Source organism: Petaurus breviceps, unplaced genomic scaffold, assembly GCF_028583685.1.
Source record: "Petaurus breviceps papuanus isolate PSGF00001 unplaced genomic scaffold, PetGlider_PUasm1.0 151, whole genome shotgun sequence".
NCBI classification, from domain to species: Eukaryota; Metazoa; Chordata; class Mammalia; order Diprotodontia; family Petauridae; genus Petaurus; species Petaurus breviceps.
In genome coordinates this window covers 34,948,773-34,958,757 of record NW_027185712.1, presented here as the reverse complement: position 1 = coordinate 34,958,757, position 9,985 = coordinate 34,948,773, and the positions used below count along the sequence as shown (strand labels likewise).

Here is a 9,985-nt window from a genome sequence, read left to right as displayed (position 1 = left end):
GATGTGAAGAGCTTTAAATGCCAGAGGAATTTTTATTTGGTCCTAGAGGTTCTTCTTGAACAGGGGAATAACATGGTCAGAGCTATACTTTAAGAATATCACTTAGGGGGAGTAGAAACAGGACTTCCTCACAGCTCCAGCTCCCACCAACTCCAATTCATGTAAAAGGTGATTCTGAACAAACTTTGGAGCCACAGAACCCACAAAATGACATAGAGAAGCTAACCTCCTGCTGAGGACAGCCCAGCAGACCAGCAGGAAGAGGCCAGCACAGCCCTCTGGGAGCAGAACACAGCCCCACACAATCAGGAGGTTTTAGCCTCAGGGTGGGCCTGACCAGCCACCAGCTGGAGGGACTCCAGATCACCAGCATCTGTGGCAGTTTCCAGAATTATCAACCCATAGATGCTAAGGACAAAGTGAGAGGTCAGTGCAATGTGGACTTTGGGATCCAGTAGTTGAGATTGCCATCTGCCTTTGCCCCTAGAGCAAGAAGCAGCTGAGGTGCCGTGGAGGTGTAGCCTCAGCCACGTGGAAGCTTCAGTTCCTGGCCTGCAGATTGTAGGGGGACCAAGCAACCAGTCTGAGGGTTATTCTCTCTTGCTTTAACCTGCTTGGATCTGGATTGCTATCTAGGGTGGAGGTCCTAGGGTGTGTGACCAACTTGCCAGAGCATGTGGAGGCTTCAGAAAGGGCATCCAACTAATACCTTGAGCAGCTGAGAAAGCCCCAGCAATTGAGACAAAGCTCCCCTGTCTGGTAGCAGAGTCCTACTGTGGCAAAAAGCTCAGGGGTCAAATGACTAAGGGGTAACATGAGCAGGCAAAGAAAGCAAACCAAGCAAAGCAATTCAACTTTACACTCCTATTTTGGGGACAAAAAAGATCAAAGCACAGAACAGGAGAAAGACAGTGAAGTCAGAACTCCTGCACCAAAAGCTTCCAAGAAAAATATGAGCTGGTTACAGGCCATAGAGGACCTTAAGAAGGATTTTGAAAACCAAATAAGAGAAGTGGAGAAAAAATTGGGAAGAGAAATGAGAAAGATGTAAGAAAATTATGAAATGAGAGTCAACAACCTGACTGAAGAAAATAACACCTTAAAAATAGACTAGAGCAGAGAGAACGGAGCTGCAAGTCCGGACAGCAGCGCGTGTTCCGAGCTTTCCGCCACCCTCTGCCTACAGTAGCAGCAGAGCCAGACCACCAGCGCTATGGCGGGTTGGAATGCCTACATCGACAACCTCATTACAGACAGTACCTGTCAGGACGCAGCCATAGTCAGCTATAAGAACCTGCCCTTGGTCTGGGCCGCTGTATCTGGGAAAACCTTTGCAAATATCATGCCACCTGAAGTATCTGTATTGGTTGGCAAAGATCCTTCAACTTTCTTCGTAAATGGGTTGATATTTAGGGGCCAGAAATGTTCAGTGATCAGGGATTTGCTGCTGCTAGATGGAGAGTACACCATGGACCTTCATAAGAAGAGCACTGGGGGTGCTCCCACCTTCAACCTCACTGTTACCATGACTGCCAAGATGCTAGTCCTGCTGATGGGGAAAGAAGGTATCCATGGGTGAATGATCAACAAGAAGTGTTATGAAATGGCTTCCCACCTTTGATGCTCTCAATACTGACCTTCCCTGTCCTCCCTTCTTCCCTAAGGCTTCTGCACCATTTCCCTCACCATTTTTGGGGGGCCATTTTCCCACCCCCTTGTTGCTGCCAAAACTATACCTGGGGGAAGGGGAGGCCGGGTTGGATGGACAGGTGCCCCCTCCCCCTTTTCCTTTTGAACCTCCTTCCTGTGTGTAGTTGGGAAGTTTTTTTTTTTTTTCTGAAAAAATTTTGTTGTTTTTTTTCTGGAAACTTATATTGGAATATGAATAAAAGATTCTACTAATAAAAAAAAAAATAGACTAACTTGGGGCCAGGTAAGTGGCGCAATGAATAGAGCACCAGGCCTGGAGTCAGGAGGACCTGGGTTCAGATCCGGCCTCAGATACTTAACACAAAAACTAGCCATGTGACCTTGGGCGAGTCACTTAACCCAATTACCCTCCAAAAAGCAACAACAAAAAATAGACTAACTCAAATGGCAAAAGAGGCTCAAAAAGGCAATGAGGAGAAGAATGCCTTAAAAAGCCTAATATACTATTAAACAGATCCAAACAAATGAAAAAATAGAAGACAATGTGAAATATCACATTGGGAAAACCACTGACCTGGAAAATAGATCCAGGAGAGATAATTTACAAATTACTGGACTACCTGAAAGCCATGATCAAAAAAAGAACCTAGAAATCATCCTTCAAGAAATTCTCAAGGAAAATTGCCCTGATGTTTTAGAACCAGAGGGCAAAATAGAGGTTGAAAGAATCTACCAATCACCTCCTAAAAAAGATACCAAAAATGCATGATCTAGGTATAAAGGCTGATACTGTAAGCAATCTGGGAAACCAAGGAATAGTTTACCTGTCAGATCTGTGGAGAGGGTAAGACTTTATGACCAAACAAGAATTAGAGGGCATTATAAAATGCGAAATGGATAATTTTGATTACATTAAATTAAAAAGCTTCTGTACAAACAAAGCCAATGTAACCAAGATTAAGAGGGAGGTGGAAAATTGGGAAAGAATTTTTACAACCTATGTCACTGATAAAGGACTCATTTCTAAAATATACAGAGAACTGAGTCAAATCTATAAGAATACAAGTCATTTCCCAATTGATAAATGGTCAAAGGACATGAACAGGCAGTTTTCAGAGGAAGAAATTAAAGATATTTATAAGCATGTGAAAAAATGCTCTAAATCACTATTGATTAGAGAAATGCAAATCAAAACAACTCTGAGGTACCACATCTCACCAGTCAGATTGGCTAAGATGACAAAACAGGAAAATGACAAATGCTGAAGAGGATGTGGACAAATTGGAACACTAATGCATTACTGGTGGAGTTGTGAACTGATCCAACCATTCTGGAGAGCAATCTGGAATTAAGCCCAAAGGGCTATAAATAATTTCATAGCCTTTGACCCAGCAATACCATTTCTAGGGTTGTATCCCAAAGAGATCATAGAAGTGGGGAAAAGATCCATATGTACAAAAATATTTATAGCAGTTCTTTTTGTGGTGGCAAAGAATTGGAAATTAAGGGGGTGCCCATCAATTGGGGAATGGCTAAACAAGTTGTGGTATATGCATGTAATGGAATACTATTGTGCTATAAGAAACGAGGAGCAGATGAACTTCATATTTACCTGGAGAGGCTTATATGAACTGATGCTGAGTGAGAAGAGTAGAGCCAGGAGGAATTTGTACACAATTACAGATACAACGTATGTGTGATGACCAATTTTGATAAACTGTACTCTACTCAGCAATCGAGAGTCATAAATCAACCCCAAAAGACTCATGATGGAGAGAGATGTTTACATCCAGAGAAAGAACTGAGTTTGAACCCAGATTGAAGCAAACTACCTGCTCTTTTTCTTGTTCGGTTTTGTTTCCTCTTTCCCATTCTTCTTTCCATCTGATACAATCCCTCTTTATAACCTGTCTAATGCCTAAGGTGAAAGTATTTGCAGATACTATACTTGATTGTATGCTGCCATGGGGCAGGGCGGGGGGGAGGGTGTAGAGGGGGGAAGGAGAGAAATTTGAAACTCAAGGAATTGTGGTAATGAAATTTGTAAACTAAAAGTAAACAAATTAATAAAGACCAAAAAAAAAAAAAAAGATACCAAAAAGAAAACTCCTAGAAATATTATAGCCAGGTTCTGGAATTCCCAGATCAAGGAGGAAATATTACGAGCAGCCAAGAAAAAACAATTTGAATATTGTGTAAACACAACGAGGATAACACAGGATCTGGCAGCTTCTACACTGAGGGATCAAAGGGCTTGGAATATGATATTCTGGAGGGCAAAGGAGCTAGGATTAAAACCAAGAATCACCTACTCAGCAAAACTGAGTATCATGTTTCAGGGGAAAATATGGTCATTCAATGAAATAGAGGACTTTCAAGCATTTATGATGAAAAAACCAGAGTTGAATAGACAATTTGACCTTCAGATATAAGAAGCAAGAGAAGCATGAAAAGGTAAACAGCTAAAAGAAATCACAAGGAATTTATTAAAGTTGAACTATTTACATTCCTACATGGGAAAACAGTAATTGTAACTTATGAAACTTTTCTCAGTATGAGAATAGTTGAAGGGAATATAAATGTGTGTGTCTGTATATATATATATATATATATATATATGTATGTATATTTATACATACATATATATGTCAATACAGGAGGGTATATGGGAGTATGAATACATATGTGTGTGTGTATATATGTGTATAGGTATACATAGAGGGCACAGGACCAATTTAATGGGAAGGGATGATACTTAAAAGGTGAAATTAAGAGGTGAGAGAGGAATATAATGAGAGGAGATGGGGAGAGACAGAATGGGGTAAATTACTGCATATAGAAGAGGCAAGGGATAACTGTTACAATGGAGGGGAAGAACAGGAAACTAAAAGGGAATGAGTCAACCTTACTATCATTGAATTTGGCTCAGGGAGGGAATGACATACGCACTAAATAGGGTATTTACCCTACAGAAGAGTAGGGTGGAAGGGTACGAGAGGGGGTTTTGATAGAGGGGAGGGGAGGTTGGGGGGGAGGGAAGTTGGAAGCACTCACTTTTGAAAAGGGACAGGGTCAAAGTGGAGAATAGAACAAGTGGGGGGGAGGAATAGGATGGAAGGAAATATAGTCAGTCTTTCACAATATATCTACTATGGAAATGTTTTGCATAGCTACACATGTACAACCTATATTGAATTGCTTATCTTCCCAGTAAGGGTGAGTAAGGAGGGAGGAAGGGAAAAAATCTGGAATTCAAAGTTGTAAAACCAAATGTTTTTAAAATATATAATTATTATTATTTTACATGCAACTGGGAAATAAGATATTCAGGTACTGGGGTATAGAAAACCATCTTGCCCTACTGTAAAGTTGGAGGGGGGATGGGGAAGGATACAGGACAGTGCAAATTGGGGGAAGGGGTATTCAGTGGGATCGTTTTAGGGTGGTAGGTAGGGGAAAGATGGGGAGAGAATTTGTAACTCAAAATATTGTGGAAATGAATGATGTAAACTAAAAATAAACATGAAATTTAAAAAAAAAAAGTGTCCTGTACTCTATCAGCATTTGGCTCCCAGCCACTGAGTGTGGGTGTTCCCTAAAGCTCTGTCCTTGGCCCTCTTCTTTGTCTATACCTCATTCTTAGTTATCAGTTTCCATGAGTCTAATTATCATCTTTCTGCAGATGACTCACAAATCTAAATATCATGCAATCTCAATCTCTCTCCTAACCTTTGGTCTCACATTGCTAATTGCCTATAGAACATCACTATTTGGATGTTCTATGGACATGGCAAACAACACCTCTAAAACAGAATTCATTATCTTTCCCCTAGACCCTTCCTCTAATCTTCCTTTTTTCTGTTGAGCTCACTAGTATCTTTCCAGATAACCAAGGTCAAACAGCACTGCCCCCCCACACACACACACTCAATCAATTGTCAAATTTCGTTCATTTTACCTCCCCTCTACAACATTCACTTTGTATCCCTTCTCTTCTCCTTACGTTCACAGCCTTTATTCAATTTAGGCCCTTATTTTCATTTGCTCTACTGAAATGACCTCCTAATTGACCTCTTTGCCTCCAGCCTTTCCTCTCTTCCATCCACCCTCCATGTAACTGCCAAATTGATATTCTTATCTCATGGATCTGATCATATCCCTCTCCTACTCACAAATCTCCAATAGTTCAATTTGTTTATGGGATTATAATCTGGCTCCAACCTACTTTAATAGTCTTTTAACATATTGCTCTCCTTCACATACTCTATTCCAGTCAAAATGGCCCATTTCCTATAAACAGCTTTCCATCTCGACCTTCTTTGCATTTGTATAGACAGTCGGCCAGGTATGGAATGACCTACTTTCTCTCTGCCTTTGAGAATCCCCAGCTACCTTCATAGCAAAGCTTAGTCACCACCTCTTGCAAGAGGGCTATCCTAGTATCCTACCTTTAGACATGGAAAAGAACTCAGGGGTCACCTAGTCCAACCCCTTCGTTTTACAGACAAGGAAACTGAGGCTGAAAAGAGTTTAAGTGATTTGCTGGTCACACATGTTAAAGTAGAAAATCTGGGTTTGGAATAGAAACAGTCTAACTTCAAAGTCCCCATTCTTTCCACTGAACAATACTGCCAACCTCTTCCTTTTGCTGAACCCCTCAATTGTCAGTGCCCTCTGCCTCCTGAATGTGCTTTGTAATACTTGGCATGTGTTGTTTATCAGTGTACGTGTTATATCCCGCAGTATAATTAATGGAAACTCCTTGATAGCATGATTGTTTAGGTTTTATCTTCATGTCCTTATACCTTTCATATTGCCTTTCCCATAGTAAGCCCTGTTTGTTGAATTGAATTGAGAGCTGTCTCAAGATGCCTGCCTAAGAGAGGGGCTGTGCTGGTTTATACTGGAAAGATACACTGAGGGCTTCTCTGAAATATAGACCTTTTCAAGATACCTGGGATGTTCTCCAGCTTATCAATGTCGTCCTTTTTTTTTTTTTGGAGGGCAATTAGGGTTAAGTGGCTTGCCCAAAGTCACACGGCTAGTAAGTGTGTCAAGTGTCTGAGTCTGGATTTGAACTCAGGTCCTCCTGACTCCAGGGCTGGTGCTCTATTCACTGTGCCACCTAGCCACCCCAATCAATGTCCTTCTTAAGCTAGGGCACCCCCAGAACAGAACATACACCTCCAAATAAGCTCCAATCAAGACAAAATACCAGGAGACTATGATCATCAACTTATCCCAGGAAACTGGGTCCCTCTTAACACGACCTGGCTTTTTGAGCCCCCACCTCACACTGCTGACTCACCTTGAGCTTGTAATCACTAAAACCCCAAAATATTTTTTTTTTTCAAATTGCTATTTAGGCTAAGATGGCGGAGTAGAAGCACGACCCTCCCGCGGCTCTGGCTTCCACCCTCCCCAATCCATGTAAAAAGGGGACTCTAAACAAACTTTGGAGCTGCGGAACCCACAAAATGACACAGAGAAGCTAACCTCCCGCTGAGAACAGCCCGGCAGGCCGGCAGGAATCGGCCAGCGCAATGCTCTGGGAGCCGAGCCCAACACCATGCCCAGGCTTTAGCCCCAGGGGGGGCCTGACCAGCCGCCAGTCAGAGGGACTCCAGATCAGCAGCAGCTGTGGCCGTTTCCAGATTTATCAATACATAGATGCGAAGGACAAGGTGAGAGGCCAGTGCAGTCTGGACTTTGGGACCCAGTAAGTGAGAGTGCGTGGCTTTTACACCCGGGGCGAGAAACCGCTGAGATGCCGGCACAGCCTGCCAGCACCACGTGGAGGCTTCAGCCCCTGGCCTGCAGAGTATAGGGGGACCAAGCACCAGTCTGAGGGGTAATCGCTCTTGCTTTAACCTGCTTGGATCTGGATTGCAGTCTAGGGTGGAGGTCCTGGGGTGTGTCCAGCTTGCCAGAGCGTGTGGAGACCTCAGAGAGGGCACCCATGTAATACCTCCGGCAGCTGAGAAAATCCCAGCGTTTGGGACGAAAACTCCCCTGTCTGGTGGCAGAGTCCTACTGTGGCAAAAAGCCCAAAAGTCAAATCATTGAGTGGCAAAATGAGCAGGCAAAGGAAACAAAGCAGACAGAAGATTCCAACATTACACTCCTATTTTGGGGATAAGAAGGAGCAAGGCATGGAACAGGAGGAAATCAGTGAAGTCAGAACTCCTGCACCAAAAGCTTCAAAGGAAAATACAAGCTGGTTACAGGCCATAGAGGACCTTAAGAAGCAGATAAGAGAAGTGGAGGAAAAGTTGGGAAGAGAAATGAGAACAATGCAAGAAAATTATGAAATGAGAGTCAACAGCCTGACTGAAGAAAATAATACCTTAAAAAACAGACTGACTCAAATGGCAAAGGAGGCTGAAAAAGGCAATGAGGAGAATGCCTTAAAAAGTCGAATTTGCCAGATGGAAAAAGAATCTCAAAAGCTCACTGAGGAGAATCATTGCTTCAGAATTAGATTGGAGCAAATGGAAGCTAATGACTTTATGAGAAATCAAGATGCTGTCAAACAGATCCAAACAAATGAAAGAATAGAAGGCAATGTGAAATATCTCATAGGAAAAACCACTGACCTGGAAAATAGATCCAGGAGAGAAAATTTAAAAATTATTGGACTGCCTGAGAGCCATGACCAAAGTAAGAGCCTGGAAAGCATCCTCCAGGAAGTTCTCAAAGAAAACTGCCCTGATGTTTTAGAACGAGAGGGCAAAATAGAGGTTGAAAGAATCCACCGATAACCTCCTGAAAACGATCCCAAAAAGAAAACTCCTAGGAATATTATAGCCAGGTTCCAGAATTCCCAGATTAAGAAGAGAATATTACAAGCAGCCAGGAAGAAACAATTTGAATATTGTGGAAACACAATCAGGATAACCCAGGATCTGGCAGCTTCTACACTGAGGGATCGAAGGGCCTGGAATGTGATATTCCGGAGGTCAAGGGAGCTGGGATTAAAACCAAGAGTCACCTACCCAGCAAAACTGAGTATCATGTTTCAGGGGAAAATATGGTCATTCAGTGGAATACAGGACTTTCAAGAATTCTTGCTGAAAAAACCAGAGTTGAATAGAAAATTTGACATTCAGATACAAGAAGCAAGAGAAGCATGAGAAGGTAAACAGGGAAAAGAAATCATAAGGAACTTATCAAAGTTGAACTATTTTTTTTTAAAGCAATCGGGGTTGAGTGGCTTGCTCGGGGTTGCACGGCCAGTTGTTGTTTCTGGGTGTGGTGCTGGGTGTCTGGGCCCGGATTTGATCCGGGTCGTCCCGGCACTGGGGCCAGTGCTCTTGCTTGCTGAGCCACCTGGCCAAAGTTGAACTATTAACATTCCTACATGGAAAAACAATAATTGTAACTTATGAAACTTTTCTCAGTAGTTGAAGGGATTAGAAATATGTGTGTATATATATATATATATACATATATGTCTTTATATGAGGGTATGCGGGCATATGAATACATATGTGAATGTGTGTATATACATTTACAGGTATACATAGATAGAGGGCATGGGACCAATTTAACAGGAAGGGATGATACTTAAAAGGTGAAATTAAGAGATGAGAGGAATATATGAGAGGAGATGGGGAGAGACAGAGTGGGGCAGCTATCTCATACAGAAGAGGCAAGGGAAAATGGTTACAATGGAGGGGAAGAATAGGAAGGCAAAAGGGAATGGGTCAACCTTACTCCCATTGAATCTGGCTTGAGGAGGGAGGGAAATACACACTAAATAGGGGATCTCACCCTCCAGGAGAATAGGGGGGGAAGGGGATGTGAGGGGGGATGATGGAAGGGAGGGCAGGCTGGGGGGGAGGGAAGTTGGAAGCACCCACTTTTGAAAAGGGACAGGATCAAAGTAGAGAATAGAACAAGTGGGAGGTGGGATAGGAGGGAGGGAAATATAGTCAGTCTTTTACAGTACATCTACTATGTTATCGTTTTGCATTAGCCCCTGTAGCAGCAAGCACCCCAAGCGTCCTCAGGGTTTGCAGCTACCACAGGTTCTTGGATCTGCTTTGTTAAAGGAAAGCAACTCAAAATGGGTTAACAAGCTTACTTTAATCAGTCAGACATATATCGTTTACCTTGTTCAGGAGAAAAGGTCAGCACCCTGAACCTCAAAGTATACAGGCATAATTATCAAGACAGAAACATCAAGTAGACAGATTTCCAAACTGTCCAACCATTACATCCATACCCAGTCAACATCTGGGTTTCCACATTCTGGGTTTTTTCAAAGCCGGGGGACTCTCAACAACGGCTTCCCAGAATTTAGATCAAATCACAGAACACTTCTCAAAGTGAG

General features: G+C 42.5%; 1 pseudogene; it reads left to right on the top strand.

Annotated features, from left to right (window-relative positions):
- Positions 1-648: 648 nt before the first annotated feature.
- On the top strand, positions 649-1,914 carry LOC138154108 (profilin-1 pseudogene; annotated as a pseudogene).
- Positions 1,915-9,985: the final 8,071 nt, after the last annotated feature.